Genomic DNA, 22,045 nt, shown 5'->3' with positions numbered 1-22,045 from the left:
CCTGGGCGACAGAGCGAGACTCCATCTCAAAAAACAAAAAAAAAAAAACAAAAAAAAAACCTGAATACCTACCAAATACCAGGAACTATGCCAAGTAGTAGGGGAGACAGACAAGGTGACTGCTCTCAAAGAGCTTTTGTTCTAGTCATGGATTTGGACAATTAACCAATAAATCAACAAAATCATATCTAAGTGTAGAGAGCATTGGCTCTAAGAGCAAAAGATGAGAAATAACCTAAACGTCTGTTGGCAGGACTGATTAAGTAAGATTAGATATTCTCATAAGAATGAATACTGCTCTGCTATTAAAAGCGCATTCTTGAAAACTATATTCAAATTGCTAGGATATAAATGTTTAAAGCAGGTTTCAAAACAGTACCACAATTATGTCCAGTGACAGAAGTCAATCACAGAAGATCACATATTGTATGATCCCATTTATATGCAATGTCCAGAACAGGTAAATCTGTAGGTAGAGAAAGTAGATGAGTGGTAGTCTTGGGCTGGAGTGAAGGTGGGGTGGGGCACTGAGGTGGGAATGCATGCTAATGGATTATAGGATGTCTTTTTGGGACTAAGAAAATGTTCTAAAACTAGATTGTGGTGATGACTGTACAACTCTGTAAATACTAAAACCCATCAAATTGCACACTGTCAACAGGTGGACTTCAAGACTTGTATCTCAACAAAACTGCTAAAAAGTCACATTCAATATGACTTCAATTTTTTTTTTTTTTTTTTTTTTTTTGAGACGGAGTCTCACTCTGTTGCCCAGGCTGGAATGCAGTGGTAGGATCTCGGCTCAACGCAACCTCCGACTCCCCCGTTCAAGTGATTCGCCTGCCTCAGCCTCCCGAGTAGCTGGGACTACAGGCGCCCGCCACCACACCTGGCTAATTTTTTGTATTTTTAGTACACATGGGGTTTCACTGTGTTAGCCAGGATGCTCGATCTCCTGACCTCGGCCTCCCAAAGTGCTGGGATTACAGGTGGGAGCCACCGCACCCAGCCCAATATAGTTTTCTAAAAGAGGGGGTGTGAAGGGTCATGAGGGGAAGGATGAATAGCCATTCAAAACATTAACCATGGAAATCCTCTGAGAGGAAAGTTCTAGGTAATTTTATGGTCTTCTTTATATTTATCTTTATATTCCAAATATTCTAAAATATAGAAGTTTATTTAACTGGCAAACCAAATTATCCACGGTTTTAAAATCTAGTTTTCCAAGTGTACCTTAAGTATGTCCAAGGCACAACACTAGAAAGGTCCAACTGCTGTGTTAACTTAGATATCTCTAGGGTTGTCATATTCTTCACACCAAAGATACCAACCAGATAGCCAAGGAGAGGAATTTCATACTTCAAATAAATCAGACCAAGTAGCTTCTGGTTAGGGGGAGTGTCTGCTGACTGCTAGAAGAGCTTGCTCCTCTCTGCAAACACTTTCAAAGAAAAAAAACCCAGCAGCCACCATAAAGCTCAGATACTATCAAAGCATGCAAAACAACATCAAAGATTTGAGCAGATTCAAACAGAAACTTCCTGGACACTTTCAGGAGTCACTTCCTGGTTGTGAAGTGTTAGGCCCTCTGGACAAATCATTCTCTCCCACGTGGCCTCCTCTGATCAGTGACTTCAAAGGCATCTTCCTGAAATGACTGGGCTGAGGGAGGGTGCCAGCAACTGGAAGTCAGTGGTTTCCAACCAGGCTGTACCCCCAAATCAATGGGGAGCTCTAAAGGCAGGTTCCTGGACCCCATCCCTGGGGATTCTAATTCAATAGGCATGAAGAAGGCCCAGGAATCCACATTTTCCCCAAAACTCCCTGGTGAATATGCCAGTTGAGTCAAGTATGGGACTCACTGGGCTGGATACCATCCGGGATAACTCAAAATAGGGCTAGCCTCCACATCTGGCTACAATGCAGCAGGAATCCCACTCAGTGAGCACTGTGGATCAAAAGGCCACTAAGCACAGAAAGGGACACTCCACAGGGAAATTCCATGCATGTCTGGCTATCACTGCTGAAGCTCGGGGGAAGCTAGCAAATCCCCAGAGCAAGCCTATTTTGGAAGGTTCCCTAAGACACAGTGATCTTGGATGCTAATCTGTGAAAAGGGGGATGACTAGTACAACTTCCACTGTGGGAGACCACAAGAAAAATCAGCCCTCTCCAACCACACAGAAGAGCCAGCAAGCTTTGCAACTCCCAAGGAGCCAGAAGCAGAAATGAAGGCAGTATAGAGTGGCAGAAGAACCCTGAGTCTGAGTCACACAGATCTCGGTTCAAATCCAGTATCCACTAGCGGCTGTCTGTGGATTAAAGATGGCTACAAACCTTTTGCCACTCTTTCCATCAAGAGGTGGAGTCTAGTTCCCACCCTGGAATCTGGGCTGGCCCAGTACAGCTCTGACCAATAGAACATGATTGAGGTGATGCTCTGGGACGTGAGCCCAGGCCTCAACAGGACTGCCTTCCACCGTCTTGGCCCCCAGATGCCATGCTGCAAGAAGTTCAGGATAGACTCTTGAAGGATAAGAGGACATGCAAAGAGAAGCGGCTTTGGACATTACAGTGCAGCTAAACACAGACAAATGGGCAAGCACGGCCGACATCATGTGGGGCAGAATCAAGCAGCTGGGCCCAATTCACACAATCAAGAGAAAGGATAAATGGTGGTTGTTTTAAACTACTGAGTTTCGCAGGTGATTTGTTACACAGCATTAGGTAACTGAAACACTGTTTCTCCTTGAGCAAATGGATTTTTCTGAGCCTTGGTTTCCTCATCAATCAGATATGGAATGATGATAATCTGAACAGGGTTGTGTGAGTCTCAAAAGAAGTGAATGGGCTGTGAAAGTCTAAAGTGCAGACCAGTGCCAGTTACCGTCACTATTTCTGCAAACCCAATGTTCAAACCACCACCACACCACCATATCTTTTCTCCACATTTAGAGTCTTTTTGGGCCAGGGTACCTCTTCATATACAAAGGACAGGAACTATTTATACTCGCCCTGTAACTGGGAAGGACCCTGCCAACAAATGCCCCACGTTCCCAAATAACTCACCTTCTCCCACCACACCAGTGTTCCCTCTGGCCTCTCTTCTTCCTGTTACAGTGTTATCTTTGTCCCAGCCATCCAGGTTCAAAGAGTCAACCTCTTACACGCCTCCACTTCCTTTCAGCATCCAGGGAATGGACAAAACCTCATCCCCCCAGTCATCCCCACCTTTCCACTTCCAGTGCCACCAAAAGGCACGGTCATCAAAAGGCAGGCCTGAGTGCTGCTCTGCAACCTACTACCTGTATGTCCATATGCAAGTCGTAAGTATGGCCATATGCAAGACCATATGCATATTATTATAAATCAGTAATACCTTCTTTTTGTGGTCATTTCGAAGACAGAGATTATGCAGCTAAAGTATTTAGCACAGACCGGATGCAATGGCTCACGCCCATAATCCTAACACTTTGGGAGGCCAAGGTGGGTGGATTACTTGAAGCCAAGAGTTCAAGACCAGCCTGGCCAACATGGTGAAACCCCACCTCTACTAAAAACACAAAAATTAGCCAGGCATGGTGGTACACACCTTTAGTCACAGCCACTAAGGAGGCTGAGGCACTAGAATTGCTTGAACCCGGGAGACAGAGGTTGCAGTGAACTGTGATCATGCCACTGCACTCCAGCCTGGGTGACAGAGCGAGATTGTCTTAAAAAAAAAAAAAAAAGTATTTAGTACTACAGGCCAGGAATTTCTCACCTGCACTACTATAGCCATCTCCTAATCTAGGCCTCTGCCTGTGTATCTCTCTCCATTTTGACCCCTCTAGTGTAAATGCTATCAGATTAATTGTCCTGTATGGCAGCTATCACATTATTCTCCTGCTCAAAGACCTTCCATGGCTCCCACTGTTCTCAGATCAATCTCTGAGAACCTCTCAGCTACGTATGTAAGATTGTACACAATCATGGCTCCATCTGCTGCCTTGGCCAATCCTATCCTTACTGCAACTTGCTATTAGAGTCAGCCATCTAAAATGGCTGGCAACAATCCTCACCTTCTGGTATTCACATCTTTGTGTTAATCTCTCCTAACTCAGAGAAACTGCAAATTAGTTTTAAGCCACTAAGTTTCGGGGTAATTTGTTATGCAGGAATCGATAACTAATACTCTTCATTTTCCCTGTCACACCTCAGCTGTTGTTCTTTTCTTTAGTCATATTCACCCTTCCTACAACATCTCAGCCTGCTGAAATTCTGCCAGGGCTGCAAGGCCCGCTCAGATACTAGTGCTCACTCACCCTGAGCCTTTCTTAAGTATCCTCTAGAAGCCTTCCCCAGTTCTCCAGTGTCCACTCCATCACTGCACCTATCACACAGAAGCACTGTCAATCTGTTTATCTGTGTGCAAAATGACAAGGTTATTCATTGCCAAAAAAGACTGGAAATCACCTGCACATTCATCAATGAATAAGAGAATGGCACATCCAGGCCGTGCATGGTGACTCACGCCTGTAATCCCAGCACTTTGGGAGGCCGAGATGGGCAAATCATTTGAGGTCAGGAGTTCAGGACCAGCCTGGCCAACAAAGTAAAACCCTATGTCTACTAAGAATACAAAAATCAGCTGGGCATGGTGGCATGTGTCTGTAATCCCAGCTACTCAGGAGGCTGAGGCAGGAGAATTGCTTGAACCCAGGAGGGGGAGGTTGCAGTGAGCCGAGATTGTGCCACTGCACTCCAGCCTGGGTGACAGAGCAAGAATCTGTCTTTAAAAAAACCATACAATGGATGAGGCAACTGTTAAAAAAAAAAAAAAAAAAAGAATGAGGGGCTGGGCGCGGTGGCTCACGCCTGTAATCCCAGCACTTTCGGACTTTGGGAGGCTGAGGCAGGCGGATCATGAGGTCAGGAGATCGAGACCATCCTGGCTAACACAGTGAAACCCCGACTCTACTAAAAATACAAAAAAAAAAAGTTAGCTGCGTGTGGTGGCGGGCGCCTGTAGTCCCAGCTAATCGGGAGGCTGAGGCAGGAGAATGGCGTGAACCCGGGAGGCAGAGCTTGCAGTGAGCTGAGATCGTGCACTGCACTCCAGCCTGGGCAACACAGTGAGATTCCATCTCAAAAAAAAAAAAAAAAAAAAAGACTAAGGAAGCTCTACAGGTCTGGTATGCAAAGATGGCCAAGATACAATAAGTGAAGCAAGGTGCAGACCAGTGAGTACAGCAGACAGGTGTCTGCCTAAAGAGTAACACTTGGGGCCGGGTGCGGTGGCTCACGCCTGTAATCCCAGCACTTTGGCAGGCCAAGGCGGGCGGATCACAAGGTCAGGAGATCGAGACCATCCTGGCTAACACAGTGAAACCCCATCTCTACTAAAAATACAAAAAATTAGCCAGGCGTGGTGGCACGCACCTGTAATCCCAGCTACTCAGGAGGCTGAGGCAGAAGAATCGCTTGATCCCAGGAGGCAGAGGTTACAGTGAGGTAAAATCGTGCCACTGCACTCCAGCCTGACGACAGAGTGAGACCCCATCTCAAAAAAAAAAAAAAAAAAAAAAAAGTAACACTTGGGAAGCCAAGGCGGGGAGACCGCCTGAGGTCAGGAGTTCAAGACCAGTCTGGCCAACATGGTGAAACCTTGTATCTACTGAAAATACAAAAAAAAATTAGCCAGGTGTGGTGGCATGCACCTGTAATCCCAGCTACTCAGGTGGCTGAGGCAGGGAAATTGCCTGAACCAGGGAGGCTGAGGTTGCAGTGAGCCAAGAACGCACCACTGCACTCCAGCCTGGGTGACACAGCAAGATACTGTCTAAAAAAAAAAAAAAAAAAAAAAGTTAAACACGGAATACTACATGACCCAGCAATTTCACTAAGTATATTCCCAAGAGAACCTAAAGCATATGTCCACACAAAAGCTTGTACATGAACGTTCATAGCAGTCAAAAAATGGAAACAACCCAAATGTCCACCAACTTACCAATAAATAAAATGGAATATATACACACGACGGAATACTCAGTCACAAAAAGGAATAAAGTACTATTATATGCTACAATATGGATAACCTCGAAAACATGCTAAGTGAAATTATTCAGACACAAAAGGCTACATATTATATAATTCCATTCATATGAAATGTCCAGGATAGGGAAAGCCATAGAGAAAGGAAATAGATTAGCAGCCAGGGGATGGAGTAACTGCTGATAGGTAAAGGGTTGTTTAGGTGACAGAAGTGTCCTGGAATTAGTGGTTAATATAACACAGTTAATATATAAACAACACAGTTAATAAAATATTTAAAACAGTTAATATAACATATATTAATTTAATATAATATATAAAATACAATTAATATATAAAAACCAGCAAAGTGCATACTTTAAAGTGGTGAATTTGGTTATGTGAAATATATCTTGATTTTATGCTATAAAAATATGTAGAATACAAAATAAAATAAACTGCTCACATTCTGCTTGTGGCTCAGTGATTTGGAAGTTTCTCCCTGTCTATGCCCTCCAGCCCTGAAAGGCTGCCAGTCTGTCTCCCCCATCTTTGTGTCCCCTGGCACTTTCTAGCTGCTCACTCGCCCTTCATCTCCCCTGTGACTTCCCACTTTCTGACTCTTGGGCAAGGCCTGGCCCCCGCCTCACTGGATCCACCCTTTCCTGGTGGGTCCACACCACCTACTCAGACCTACTGGACAGCGTCTGGAGGCCGAGGCACCAGCCCCAGAAGTCACCCCAGATGAGCCGTCCAATGGCCAGGGCTGTGGTAACAAGCGTGTGTCAGCTGAGGGATACGGTTTCACATGGGAACTTAATTATAGCTCGGGAGCGGTGAAGGGAGAGGGGGTGGCGCAGGCTTTGAGGGGATGCACAGGAAGCTATCCTGCCCTGTCAGCGGGTCTCACCAGGCCTGTGATCACAGGAGAACAGGTATGATCCAGGCAGGCCTACAGGAACGCACAGCTTATGGAAATCTGCCTGCTTTTAAGCATGAATTCCTAGCCCAACCTGTGTGCAGGCCAAAGTGGCCCAGAAAAGACCTGAGAAGCCAACTCCCACTTACCCTCAGGATTCAGAGAGGCCTTCTCCTTGCCTACTGCCAGAGACCCCATTTTATTCTGTAAGAAGTGACAGGGAGGCATAGCTTGTTCCTCACAAAATACCTCATCTTCAATTTTCTCCCTTGCTTTGCAATGCTTTTCTAGAATGGAATCTGAGCTACTGATGCGTGGAACATCTTCCTCTATGCTTGGATCCCTGCCTATTGCCCAGGAGGTGCCAAGAAGCTGTGCAGCTGCTGCCACACAGGTGTCAGTAGAGCACAGTAGCCAGATATACCCGATGTGTTGAACTACTGGCCTGGGCACTACCAGGTGAGGGAAGCAGATCAGGCAGAAAGAGAGAGAATCTCTGGAAAGATCATGGAAAGAGTGGGGCCAGGGTGGAGAAGCAGGTGCCACTGAGACACATTTTCTTCACCCCTATGTCTGGCCCCTATCTGGGCCCCTTATTCTCCAGGTCTCTTCCTGGCCAGCTTGCTTGCTGTTTCAGAAAGGTCCCTGCAGTCACCTGCTGCCTGCCCTGCCCCAACCTATCAACCAAGCAGCTTCTTCTCACTGACTCAAGATAGAGCCAGGGACCCAGGCCCTCCTCTCAGTTGCTCTTCCCAAGACCCCCACCCCCAGCCCTGGCATTACCCTTCCCATCTACTGTCTGTGCACCTTTTTTTCTAAGCTCCTGAGAGATTCATCCCTAAAAGCCATAGAAAGAAACCTTCAGACTGGAGGTGGTATCCTTTTCTGGATTTGTATGGAAGGGAAAAAAAAAAAAAAGGCAGGAGTGGTGAGTAGGCAGAGCAGATGGGGTGCTGGACAGGGACAGGGGGAGACACACACATGGGGAGAGGCAGAGTAAGACCTGGTGCACCTCTCTACCCTCTGCACATTTGGCAATAACATCAAGAAACAACCAGACAGTTCTTCCCAAGTGCCTCCCTCCAGGCCAAATGCCTTTCCCACAAGTGGGAGGGGAGGTCGGAGGACAAGCAGACACCACGAAACCACCTGAAAAATGGGAAAGGCAAGTCACAAAAGTAAATGTTAAACAGTATCCCATTTTGAAAGACAGAAAAAATAACTAGGTATACACAATTTGAAAAGAACCCAGGTTAAAAAAAAAACATATATCAAAGCAGCCACTTATGTGTGATTATATATTACTTTTTTCTTCTCAGTGCTTATCTGTATTTTCTAATGATCTATAACAAATGAGCATTATTTATATAACTAAAACATTTTTAACTAAATTAAAAACCACATGCATGAAAACTTATGCCTAAGTGCCAGTCCCACATTCTAAAAAAAGTCAGTTCCCCAGTTCCTACAATCCTAGCCATTGGTGGCATTTGATTAATTTCAAACCTCCCAAATACAGTTTTCTAAAGGTGTCATCCACTGTTTGTTACTAGTTAGATAAACAGCTTGCAAGTGGCAAGCCCTTCCTCCATCACCTCATGCCCAACACCCAGAACCACCTGCTGCCATGGGACACAGACCCGTACCACTCCAGAGCTCAGACCCAAAAGCCAGAGCCTCAGCAAGGTGTAAAAGTAAACATAAGGTTTGGGGGTTACAGGCATCCTCAGATCAGAAGATTCCTTGCTGCACCTCCCTGTCTTTTCCAGGGCCCAGGCAGGGGCTGGCAGGAGCACACTCTAGGCTGCTGTCACTGGGAAGTACCCTGGGGGGCTCCACAGACAATCACTGGACTCGAGTTAATACCTACTCAAGCTAATGTTCAGATGAAGAGGAAGACAAAAATAACATTGAAGTTCTTTTTCTTTTTTTAAATATTATTTTAAATTTTTAAATAAATACATACTGGCTCTCACTATGTTGCCCAGGCTGATCTCAAATGCCTGACCTCAGGTGACCCTCCCACCTTGGCTTTCCAAAGTGCTGGTACTGCTAGTGTGAGCCACCATGCCCAGCTGCCTTGAAGTTGTTTGGTCCAACCAATAATGACTGGCATCCACCTATGGTGCTGGGTGCTGAGGGTCTAATGACAGTAATGAAACAATAATCATTCAATGAGTGCCTCCTCTGTGCCTTTACATGTATGAGCTCATTGAATCCCCAGGGGTGGAGGGTCTACAGTTATCACCCCCATGCCCCACAGAGTCTGGCTCTTAAGCACTACCCCATATTCCCTAGAAGTTCGTAACCTAACCCTGAGAAACAGCCAGTGAGCTACTTCCTGCTGTGTTCCAGGAGGAAGCTCATTCCCCTCTGAGAAGCCAAAGAAATGAGAAGTGTGGCTGTTTCTGTCTCGGCTGCCCTCCCAGCCTCTAGCTACCCGAGCTCTATGATCCCTGGGGCCTACAGCTGGCCTGAGGAGGAGCCAGCAGGGCAGGCAGATGGGCACAGTTCCCAGAGACCAGTCAAGGCCACCAGTGAGATGCCATCTATGCCTGCCTCTTCTGATTTCCAATGCCATTCCTGCACCCCAGCCCCTGCATCCAAGCCAAGAAACAGGAACAGAAATAGAAAAGGCTCTCTAAAAATAAATCAAGGATGGTAAGGTGCAAGAAAAGAGAAAAATATAATGCCACTGCTGGTTTGGGTATAGTGAGTCCTGCTAGCTTAGGCAGGGCCCATGTTGGGAGGGCAAGTATCAAGAGCCCTGGCTCCCTTTCAGCCTCTGCTCACAAGCCTGTGGATGCAACACTTGCATAACTACCAAGGCTGAGGTGACATCAGCAAGAACAGTAGAGCTACTGAACTGAGAAGAACAGGGCTCAAATTCCAATTCCACCACTTGTTAGCTGTTTGACTTGGGCGAGTTGTTTAACCTCTCTGATCCTACACGTTGTCTGTAAAATGGGACTACCCATACCCACCTCTTGCAGGATGGTGTAAAAGGAAGGCGAGCTCATTCGTGGGGTAACGACTGCCTAAGGGAGAACCTGAATAAAGGCAATTTCCCTCCCTTATTTCTCTCCCTACGTGCACATCTGGGCCAGCTTCTCTTTCTCTTTTCACTTCACCAGACTGAAGCCGCTGATTAATCACAGCAGAGATTGTTTTTTTTCTCTTAAGAGTTCCTTCCACCCTACAGGCCGGGCCCACAGCTTGGCTGTTCAGTTTCTTGTGGTTCTAGGGGCTGCTTACTATCTTGGAGCAGATCCAGGGAGCCAGTATGCACGACTATTCTCAGGGCCTCCTCTGTCCACTGACCTGGAATGAGACTCTGCAGGAGGCCCTAAGGCCTGCCAAAATTTTGCCTCTGCTCAGTGACCAACAAGAGACTGCTATTTTCTGAAGCCAACAGCAGTCTGGCCAGTCAAGCAGGTACTTTCCAAACTGGAACAATTAGATCCAGCCAGCCATCCTTCCTAGAAGTCCCTGCTATGCAGTGATCAAAGACATGGGCTTTAATCACTTGGTTTCAAATCCCAGCTCTGCCATTCATTAGCTGTACAACTTTAGACAATTTTCCTAACCAGTCTGAGCCTCAGTATCCTAATCTCTAAAAGGGGTACAATGGTACCTACCTCTTAGGGTTGTTGTGTGAATCAAAGTGATATATGTAGTGATTAGCATAATGCATTCAACATGTGGAAGCCATATTCTACTCAGATCGTTACCAGGTTATCTACCGGCTCTGCCATGGAAAGGCGATTAGACACAGGTGGGGATAAAAGTCAGCTGTGGGAGTCGCACTGGGGAGACCAACAGGGGTGAAATGGAAAGAAACAGCGAGCCGGGGGGTCTGGACTTCCTCGTGGGCTGAAGAAGGCCATGGAGGGAACCTCTCAGAAACTCCCCAGAACTGCGCAGTGAATGGCCAGCCTGCACTGCTAGATACACAGTGCCATGCCAACACTGACGTGGAACTGCTTTCATCATTCAGAAAGAGGAGGCTGCTTTCTCCCCCTCTTCTAATATTTTTAAGTGACTATGTTTGCCTGCTGGTAGTCCCTCAGTATGATGTGATAAATATCCCATGGAAAGGAACTGAGGAACACGGGCCTAAAACTCGTGAGGTTGTGTGAGGGGGAGGAGAGGAGAAGGAAGGGGCAAAATGCCAAGCAAAGTAAAAGCTGTTATGGCACTTCAGGGCCACCAATCTCGTCTCTGACTTCATTTCCTAGTCTCCTCCCTCCCTCCCTCTGTCCAGCCACGCTGGCCTCCTCACTATGCGTTGAACACCTCAGCTGTGTTCCACCACAGGGCCTTGGAACTTGCTTTCCCTCTGCCTGCGAGATTCTTCCCACAATAGTTCACTCTCCTTCTGCTTAAATGTCACCTTCGTGGTGAGACCTTCCCCAGCCCTCTATGTGAAACTGCCACACCCTCCTTCCTGCTTAGTTTTCTATAGAGCATCTGAAGCCATCTCACATGCTGTTGACTTAACGCTGACTCCCTCCCTTCCCCCACCTCAGTTACCACGAGAGCAGGAGATTTTTTTATCTGCTTTGTTTATCCCTTCATCCCCAGTGCCTAGCACATAGGAGGTACACAATAAACATTTATCGAATAAATGGAAGAGGAGAGGGGAAGATGGAATTAGAATCAGATTTTAATAATCCTACATCCTCACTGGTCTGAAAGAACTGAAGGTGCTGGGAGAGTTCCAAAGCAAGGATCGGGTACCATATGAGGCTTTCTCTCTTGCTCCCAAGAACTCCCCAACAGGTTCCCCCAAAGTGCAGACTGTTTCAAATACTGGTTCAGGGAAAGGCTGGGCCTATGCTCTCCTTGTGCCATGAGAGGGACGCCTTAAAATAAGAACAGGGATCAGCCAGGCCACCACCTGCACCTGGAGGCAGATGAGCCTTATATTAGTCTCCTATTGCACTGTAACAAATTACCACATTACCAAAAATTTAGCGACTTAAAACAAAACACATTTATTCTCTTACAGTTCTGGAGGTCAGAAATTCAAAATTAGTTTCACTGGGCTAAAATCAATGTGTTGGCAGGGCTGCACTTCCTCCAGAGGTTCTAGGGGAAAACAGTTTCCTTGCCTTTTCCAGCTTCCAAAGCTATATTCGTTGCATTTTTGGCCTTCTCTTCCACCTCCAAAGCCAGCAGTGTAGCATCTTGCTGCAGTAGTCACATTGCCTCCTTCTCCTGTATCCATTCTCTCTCTGGCCCCCATTCATAAAGACACTTGGGATTGCATTCAGGGGCCCACCCACATAATCCAGGATAATCCCCTCATCTCCAGATCCTTAATCACTCGTGCAAAGTCCATTATGTCATATAATATTCACAGGTTACAGGGGTTATAAAGGGGTATATTTTGGGGGCCACTATTTAGCTTACCACCAAGGAAGCAAGCTCCAAAAGTCTGGAAGAAACACAGTTCAGATTCCTGGTCTACATGAAAGAAGTGTCAGATTGGGAGCCTTGGCAGCGTCCCCAGGCCAGGGTCTTTCTTTAACTGTAACTGTTTGCTATTTAAATAGGCAGCAGGCCAGGCATGGTGGCTCACACCTGTAATACTAGCACTTTGGGAGGCTGAGGCAAGTTGATTACTGGAGGTCAGGAGTTTGAGGCCAGCCTGGCCAAGATACTGAAACCCCATTTCTATTAAAATACAAAAATTAGCCGGGTGAGGTAGCGCATGCCTGTAATCCCAGCTACTCGGAAGGCTGAGGTAGGAGAATGGCTTGAACCCAGGAGGCGGAGGTTGCAGTAAGCCGAGATCACACCACTGCGCTCCAGCCTGGGGAACAGAGTGAGACTATGACTCAAAAAAAAAAAAAAAAGTAGGCAGTGGAGAGTTAATTTTATGGAACTGAGCATTCTGGCCCTCGGAGGACCTCCTTGAAAGGGAAGGGTAATTTTCTCTTCTCCAGCCTGAAGCCCCCGATGGACTGCTGAGCAGTACATTCCAGGATGTGTGTGCTGAGGGTCAAGGGAATCCATCAGGATCTCTGCACTTTCCTAAAGGCTTTTACATAGGAGTGGGGGCTGCCAAGAAATGGTCTAGACCACATGAACAAGCTCTAGGTCAGGATGGCAGATAAGTGCCGCATCTCATGACTGCAGCTTGGGGTGGAGGGTTCTGAGAACCCATCTGGGCTTGGAGAGGAAAACTGATGTGGTCAGAGTGCCATGACTACCGGGTCAAACTCTAGGAATGGGCAGGTCAATGGCAATCTGCACACTGTGACCAACCCTGGATGCACATATGGACACATGGCACCTCTGGCTGCTACATGGCACCTCTGGATGCTACGGGAAGGTGGCTTCTAACCAGACATGAAGTGACTTGGAGCAGCACACCCTGAGAAACATAACTGCTCCAGGAAAGAGCTGCACATTGTGGACACTCTCCTATGTTGTGCAGACATCATATGCTTTCTTACTTAGCTGGAATATGCTGTTAATTGTGAACCATTTCCCATCACTCCTCCCGGAAGCCCTTAAGGGCCCAGTGAGATGAATGAAGAGGGTAAACTTCTAATGTAAGAACAATATGCTTCTATTACCAGGTTTATTGGTGTGAGGTTAGCCAGTGGACCCAGCTGACCAGCATATTTAGTGAAGAAATGATAGAGCAGTGACTCTCAACCAGGGTTGCCCCCTAGGGGACATTTGGCAATGTCTGCAGACATTTGGGTGTTACAGCTGGGGAGGGGAGAAGAGTGTCACTGGCACCTAGTGTGTAGAAGCCAGGGATGCTGCTCAACATCCTACAATGCACAAATTGCCCATACAAGAGATGATTATCCAGCCCAACATGTTTACAGTGCTAGGGCTGAGAAATTCTACACCAGAGGAACAGGAACTAGGAGGCAAAGAGAGTCAACAGCTATGAACATGGAGATGTTTTAGGCAATTAAGGGAAACAAAGGAAGAGCATGCTTTGCTTGCTTGTTTGGAAAAGGGGGTAATGAGTAGAGCTCTGGGTTCTGACAAACTTGAGAACAGCATGATTGTGAGGAGAGAATGCAGGGTGGCCTGCTCAGCTACTGCTGCCAGTTGGAGAGCAAAGTTGGCTTGTACTTCCACCGGACTGGTGGCAAGGAACTCTGTCTCTGCGATCACAATTCTTGGACGAGGGGTGTGCCAAAAGCAGTGATAAGGATCAAGTGGTCCTAGCAGATCACAAATGAAAGCAATGAAAATCAGCTGTGAGATACCTTTTAGTATCATGATATGGAAGTGAACTTAAGCATGAAGCAGTTTTCCCACACCACTTGGGAACCTCCCTTCAGTATTGTCCTAGAAGAGAAAGAACTCTTTCCAAGCTGAGCTGCCATCAGCTGTGGAGAACTTAGTAATGTTCTCAGGAGAGCTGCTGAGGTGACAATGAGGCTGGGTAGAAGTCAGGAGTAAAATAATTTTTGGGGGGATTCTCTCTGAATCCACTGTGATTCTGATTTTTAAAAAATTATATAAGAAAAAAAGAAAGACAGGGCTTTTTTCTTTTTTTTTTTTTTTTCTGAGACAGGGTCTTACTCTGTCACCCAGGCTGGAGTAGAGTGGCGCAAACATGGCTCACTGCAGCCTCAACCTCCTCGGCTTGAGTGATTCTCCTGCCTCAGCTCCCCAAGGAGCAGGGACTACAGGCATGTACCACCACACCTGGATAATTTTTGTATTTTTTGTAGAGACGGGGTTTCGCCATGTTGCCCAGGCTGGTCTTGAACTCTGGTGTGCTGGGACTACAGGTATGCGCCACTGCACCCAGATAATTTTTGTATTTTCAGTATAGATGGGGTTTCCCCACGATAGCCAGGCTGGTCTCAAACTCCTGGCCTCAAGTGATTCACTGCGCCTGGCTGGAAGACAGGACTTAAATGAAAAAAAGCGGTGCTGCGACGCACTCCCCTAAACGCCAGGAGCTGTTTAATGGAAGACGAGGCTCCCAGGCTGAGGCTGGGCTCCCTATGCCCGAGCCTGTAAATATGGGCTGGTTCAGAAGTCACTTCTACCTGGGCTCACCCCCTCAGAACCCAGCTTGACAGAAAGGGGACAAACCACCATTTCCTGAGGTTCATTTTAATCCTCACAAGGAAGAAAATGAAGGCTCAGGACATTCAGTCACAAGCCCATGGTTAGAAGGCCAGTCAACACTGGAGCTGAGTCATACCTAGATCTCCAGCACAAAACCCACTCAGGCCTCTTCACAGACAATGAAAGGGCTACAAATGTTCCTCAACTTACGATAAGGGCAAACCCATCATATGTTGAAAATGTCACAAGTCAAAAATGCACATAATATATATAACCTACCGAACACCATAGCTTAGCCTAGCCTACTGCAAATGTGCCAGAACATTTCCATTAGCCTACAGGCAACATCATCTAACACTGAGCTTATCTTATAATTTTGAAAATCTCATGTAATTGAATACTGTACTGAAAGTGAAAAAACAGAATGGTCGTACGAGAGCCGGGGCATGGTGGCTCACGCCTGTAATCAGCACTGTGGGAAGCCGAGGTGGCCAGATCACCTGGTCAGGAGTTAGAAACCAGCCTGGCCAACATGGTGAAATCCTATCTCTACTAAAATACAAAAATTAGCCAGGCCTGGTGGCAGTCGCCTGTAATCCCGGCTACTCAGGAGGCTGAGGCAGGAGAATCGCTTGAACCCGGGAAGCAGAGGTTGCTGTGAGCTGAGATCACACCACTGCACTGCAAACCCGGGCAAGAGTGAGACTACGTCTCAAAAAAAAAAAAAAAAAAAAAAAAAAGAATGGTTGTATAAGTTCTAAAGGATGGGGCTTCTGCTGAACGTGGATCGCTTTTACATCACTGTAAAGATACCTTTTAGTATAGCCCCATCATAAGTTGGGGACTGTATTTAAAAAAGGGTGAGGATACCAGATGCTAAAACCCAGAAGCCGGTGCCCCAGGGACACACAGAAGGCACCAGCTCTTTGCTAACATGTTAGCCCCATACAGAGCCTTCTCTCAGCTTCAAGTAGTTGCTCCAATCTGACCTCCTCCCTCAAATTCTTTCTGCTGTGTGCCCCTCCTGACTCCTCTCTTCCCCTACCTTTGTCCCTCTTCCTACCATTCTCTAATCTGTCCTCCCTGTTCCTTCTTGCTCTACACCTTGCTTCTATAATACTGAAACTGAAGTGTATTTGAAACATGGTTAGTGGTGTTAAATGAAGTTTCACCTTTCTTGCTTTTTATTTTTGAATAATTTATGCTTAACTTTTTATGTGCTTTGACAATAAAACCTAAATTTAGTTGCCTTCTAAAGTTTGTGAACTCTTTTAATCTCTCCTGTGCATCAACAGCCCTAAATGGATATGGGGTAGGGATGGGTTACTCCACCCTGGCTCTGGGTGTTTAATCTGTGTGGCTGAAATATCAAAATCAATGCACTTAAATGGCAACCAGAGGAACTCAGATTTAATGTGAGGAAGAATTTCCTTACACTTAGACTACTGCAGTCCTCTACCTATCCACTCTATCTCCATTCCTAATCTACCTTTTTGTAATATTAACACCATCACTCCTTGCTTCAAAACCTGAGGCAGAGGTTGCAGTGAGCCGAGATCACACCACTGCACTCTAGTCTGGACAACAGAGTGAGACTTCATCTCAAAAAAAAAAAAAAAAGAGAAGAAAAAGAACTGGCCGGGCACAGTAGCTCATGCCTTTAATCCCAGCACTTTGGGAGGCCAAGGCAGGAATGAATGGCTTGAGCTCAGGAGTTTGAGACCAGCCTGGACAACACAGGGAGACCTGATCTCTACAAAAAGTTAAAAAATGAGGTGGGCATGATGGTGCATACACGTAGTCTTAGTTACTTGGGAGGCTGAGGTGAAAGGATCACTTGAGCCTGAAAGTCAAGGCCAGATACAGTGAGCCAAGATTGTGCCACGGCACTCTAGCCTGGGCAAGAGTGAGATCCTGTCTCAAAAAAAAAAAAAAAAAAAAAGGCTAGGTGTGGCGGCTCATGCCTATAATCTCAGCAGTTTGGGAGGCTGAGGCATATGGATCACTTGAGGCCAGGAATTCAAGACCAGCCTGGTCAATGTAGCGAGATCACAAGACACCATCTTTACAAAAAATTTTAAAATAAGCTGGGCGTGGTAGCACATACCTGTAGTCCTAGCTACTCTGGAGGCTGAGGCAGGAGGATTGCTTGAGCCCAGAAGTTGGAAGCTGCAAGTGAGCTATGACTGCACCACTGCACTCCAGTCTGGGTGACTCAGGGAGATCTTATCTCAAATAAAATCAAACAAAAGAACTAACAGTATGTTACCAATGATAAAAATCAAGCTTTCAAGAAAAAATTCAAATTTGGAAAACATGTATTGACCACTGTGAGCCTGACAGCTTCCCAATACTTAAAGACTTTTTAAAAATGAGGTCAGTGGTGATATTAACGAATATGATTTTTTGATATTGTAAAATAAAATGTGTCAACATTTGGAAGATCTATATAGTGAAACAATATTTCCCAATGACCAATTCAAAGAAAAAGATCATGCAAAGTGCAAGATAGACCAATGGATTTTAACAGCACGAAGTATGAAAAGTCTATTGGTAAGGTTTCAAACTCCATGTTGCAACTAACCTTTAAGAAACTACTATTTGTTGAGTTTAGTATAGTATCAAAGAAGAATAGAAGAATACCCACATGATCTGCAAAGGCTATTAAAATACTCCTCCCTTTCTCAATCACGTATCTGTGTAAGGCCAGATTTTTCATCATGTCTTTCAAACAAAACAACATACCACAAGAGATTGAATATAGAAGCAGAGGTAAGAATTCAGCTGTCTTTTATTAAATCAGGCACAAAAAAAGACTGGCAAAAATGTAAAACAACATCACTCCCTTCAATAATTGCTTTGTTTTGAAAAATAGTTATTTTCATTAAAAAGTCATTTATGATTGCATGTAGTGCATTTATTAAATGATTTTTTAAATTAGTAACTTCTAAAAATTCCTGTTTTAATTTCTTCCTTTTTTTTTTAAGACAGGGTCTTGCTCTGTCGCCCAGGCTAAGTGCAGTAGTGCAATCTTGGCTCACTGCAACCTCCCCCTCCCAGGCTCCAGCAATCCTTCCACTTCAGTCTCCTGAGTAGCTGGGATTACAGGTACATGCCACCACATCCAGCAAATCTGTGTATTTTTTGTACAGACAGGCCCCACCATGTTGCCCAGGCTGATCTTGAACTCCTGGACTCAAGTGATCCACCGCGCCCGGCCTATTACAACTTCAAACATGGTAAACATAAGCCCTTGGGGTCTTCAATAATTTTTAAGAATCTAAAGGGGCCAGGCATGGTGGCTCACGCCTGTAATCCCAGCACTTTGGGAGGCCCAGGTGGGCAGATCACGAGGTCAGGAGATTAAGACCATCCTGGCTAACATGGTGAAACTCTGTCTCTACTAAAAATACAAAAAAATTAGCTAGGCGTGGTGGTGGGCACCTGTCATGCCAGCTACTCAGGAGGCTGAGGCAGGAGAATGGCGTGAACCTGGGAGGCGGGGCTTGCAGGGAGCCGAGATTGTGCCACCACTGCACTCCAGTCTGGGCGACAGAGTGAGACTCCGTCTCAAAAAAAAAAAAAAAAAACAAAAAAAACAAAAAGAATCTAAAGGGATATTGAGGCCAAAAAGTTTGAGAATACTGTTTTATAATATTCTAAAGTTGAGTTCAAAATAAGCCATCTTTTGGCCAGGCGTGGTGGTTCATGCCTGTAATCCCAGCCCTTTGGGAGACCGAGGTGGGCGGATCACCTGAAGTCAGGTGATCCTGAGGTTGAGACCAGCCTGACCAACATGGTGAAACCCCACCTCTACTAAAAACACAAAAAATTAGCCAGGTGTGGTGACACATGCCTGTAATCCCAGCTACTTGGGAGGCTGAGGCAGGAGAATTGCTTGAACCCGGGAGGCAGAGGTTGCAGTGAGCCAACATCGATCGTGCCATTGCACTCCAGCCTGGGCAACAGAGCAAGAGACTCCATCTCAGAAAAAAAAAAAAAAAATGATGCATAGACCAATGGAACAGAATAGAGAACCCACACACCTACAGTGAACTCACTTTTGACAAAGGTGCCAAGAACATACACTGAGGAAAAGACAGTCTCTTCAATAAATGGTGCTCGGAAAACTGGATATACACATGGAGAAGAATGAAACTAGACCCCTATCTCTTGCCATATACAAAAACCAACTCAAAATAAATTAAAGACTTAAATCTAAGACTTTAAACCATGAAACTACTACAAGAAAACATACGAGAAAATCTCCAGGACACTGGTTTGGACAAAAATTTATTGAGCAATACCCCGCAAGCACAGGCAACCAAAGCAAAAATGGTCAAATGGGATCACATCATATTAAACAGCTTCTGCACAGCAGAGGAAACAATCAACAAAGTGAAGAGACAACCCACAGGATGAGAGAAAATATTTGCAAACTACCCATTTGACAAGGGGTGAATAACAAGAATATATAAGGAGCTCAAACAACTCTATAGGAAAAAAACTAATAATTTGATAAAAGGATGGGCAAAAGATTTTAACAGACATTTTTCAAAAGAAGACATACAGGCTGGGTGTGGTGGCTCATGCCTGTGATCCCAACACTTTGGGAGCCCAAGGTAGGCGGCTCACTTGAGGTCAGGAGTTCGAGACCAGCCTGGCCAACATGGCAAAACCCCGTCTCTACTAAAAATACAAAAATTAGCTGGGCATGGTGGCGGGCGCCTGTAATCCGAGCTACTCAGGAGGCTGAGGCAGGAGAATCACTTGAACTTGGGAGGCAGAGGTTTCAGTGAGCCGAGATTGTGCCATTGCACTCCAGCCTGGGCGACAAGAGCAAGATTCCGTCTCAAAAAAAAAAAAAAAAAGAAAGACATACAAATGGCAAGCAGGCATATGTAAAGGTGCTCAGTATCACTCATCATCAGAGAAATGGAAATCAAATCTACAATGAGGCCGGGCACGGTGGCTCACATCTGTAACCCCAGAACTTTGGGAGGCTGAGGTGGGTGGATTACCTGAGGTCGGGAGTTTGAGAACAGCCTGGCCAACATGGGAAAACCCTGTCTCTACTAAAAACGCAAAAATTAATCGGGCGTGGTGGCAGGCACCTAGAGTCCCAGCTACTTGGGAGGCTAAGTGAGGTAGGAGAATTGCTTGAATCTGGGAGGCAGAGGTTGCAGTGAGCCAAGATGGCGCCACTATACTCCAGCCTGGGCGACAGAGCAAGACTCTATCTCAAAACAAAACAAAACAAAACAAAACTACAATGAGATGTCATCTCACCCCAGTTAAAACAGCTTATATCAGTGGCCCTTGTCAAAGCTGCAGTGGTTTCTACATAGCTGCTGTGGTCAAAGAGGAGCCCAGAGTGACAGTTTTCCTTGATAGTTGTCATTCTGTTTCTTGTAACTCATCTGCAACATTTTGGGAAGATACAGTTCCATTGTAAAATTAAAAAACTAAAAAAAAAAAAAAATAGGCCAGGCGTGCTGCAGTGGCTTATGCTTGTAATCCTAGCACTTTGGGAAGCTGAGGCAGGGAGATCACCTGAGGTCAGGAGTTCGAGACCAGTCTAGCCAACATGGCGAAATGCCATCTCTACTAAAAATACAATTAGCAAGGTGTGGTGGCGCATGCCTATAAATCCCAGCTCCTTGGGTGGCTGGGGCACGAGAATCACCTGAACCCAAGAGGCAGAGATTGCAGTGAGCCAAGATCATGCCACCGCACTCAGGCCTGGGTGACAGAGCCAGATGCCATCTCTAAATAAATACATTTGAAATGGCTTATATCCAAAAGACAGGCAATAACACATTCTAGTGAGAATGTAGAGAAAAGGGAATCCTTATACACTGTTGGTGGGAATGTAAATTAGTACAACCACTATGGAGAACAGTTTGAAGGTTCCTCAAAAAACTAAAAATCGAGCCACCATATGATCCAGCAATCCCACTGCTGGGTATATACCCAGAAGAAAGGAAATTGGTATACTGAAGAGATCTGCACTCCTGTTTGCTACAGCATTGTTTACAATAGCTAAGACTTGGAAGTGACCTAAGTGTCTATCAACAAATGAGTATGTAGTACATACACACAATGGAGTACTATCAGCTATAAAAAAGGATGAGATCCAGTCATCTGCAACAACATAGATGAAACTGAAGGTCATTATGCTAAATGAAATAAGGCAGGAACAGAAAAACCAATATTGCATGTTCTTATTTGTGGGATCTAAAAATCAAAACAATAGAACTCATGGACACAGAGAGTAGAAGGATGGTTACCAGAGGCTGGGAAGTAGTGAGGAGCTGCAGGAGTAGGTGCAGATGGTTAATGGGTACAAAACAAATACAGAAAGAATGAGTAACACCTACAATTTGATAGCACAGCAGGGTGACTATAGTCAATAATAACTATACATTTTTAAATAACTTAATGAGTGTAATTGAATTGTTTGCAACTCAATAGATAAATGCTTGAGGTGATGGATACACCATTCTTCCGGATGTGCTTATTTCACATTGCGCGCCTATATCAAAACATCTAATGGGCCGGGCGCAGTGGCTCACGCCTGTAATCCCAGGACTTTGGGAGGTCAAGGCAGGTGGCTCACCTGAGGTCAGGAGTTCAAGACCAGCCTGGCCAACATGGTGAAACCCCATCTCTACCAATAATACAAAAATCAGCTGGGCATGGTGGCATATATCTGTAATCCCAGCTATTCAGGAGGTTAAGGCACAAGAATGGCTTGAACCCAGGAGGCGAAGGTCACAATGAGCTGAAATCAGGCCACTGCATTCTAGCCTGGGTGACAGAGTGAATCTGTGTCTCAAAAACAAAAATTTAAAAAAAAAAAAAAAAAGGGCTGGGTGCGGTGGCTCAAGCCTGTAATCCCAGCACTTTGGGAGGCCGAGACGGGCGGATCACGAGGTCAGGAGATCGAGACCATCCTGGCTAACACGGTGAAACCCCGTCTCTACTAAAAAATACAAAAAACTAGCTGGGCGAGGTGGCAGGCACCTGTAGTCCCAGCTACTCGGGAGGCTGAGG

General features: G+C 45.7%; 1 protein-coding gene and 1 non-coding gene across 5 annotated transcripts in view; one reads left to right on the top strand and one right to left on the bottom strand.

Moving 5' to 3' along the window:
* Positions 1-22,045, bottom strand: part of PPARD (peroxisome proliferator activated receptor delta) — an 85,838-nt gene that overhangs the window by 56,749 nt on the left and 7,044 nt on the right. The window lies entirely within an intron of this gene.
* LOC112623966 lies at positions 20,301-20,435 on the top strand. The gene has a single exon (XR_003119301.1). It is a non-coding gene; the product is annotated as a small nucleolar RNA SNORA16B/SNORA16A family (small nucleolar RNA).

The sequence above is a fragment of the Theropithecus gelada genome, chromosome 4, assembly GCF_003255815.1.
Source record: "Theropithecus gelada isolate Dixy chromosome 4, Tgel_1.0, whole genome shotgun sequence".
NCBI lineage: Eukaryota > Metazoa > Chordata > Mammalia > Primates > Cercopithecidae > Theropithecus > Theropithecus gelada.
The sequence above is the reverse complement of the archived record's forward strand: the minus strand, read 5'-3'. Positions and strand labels throughout refer to the sequence as shown.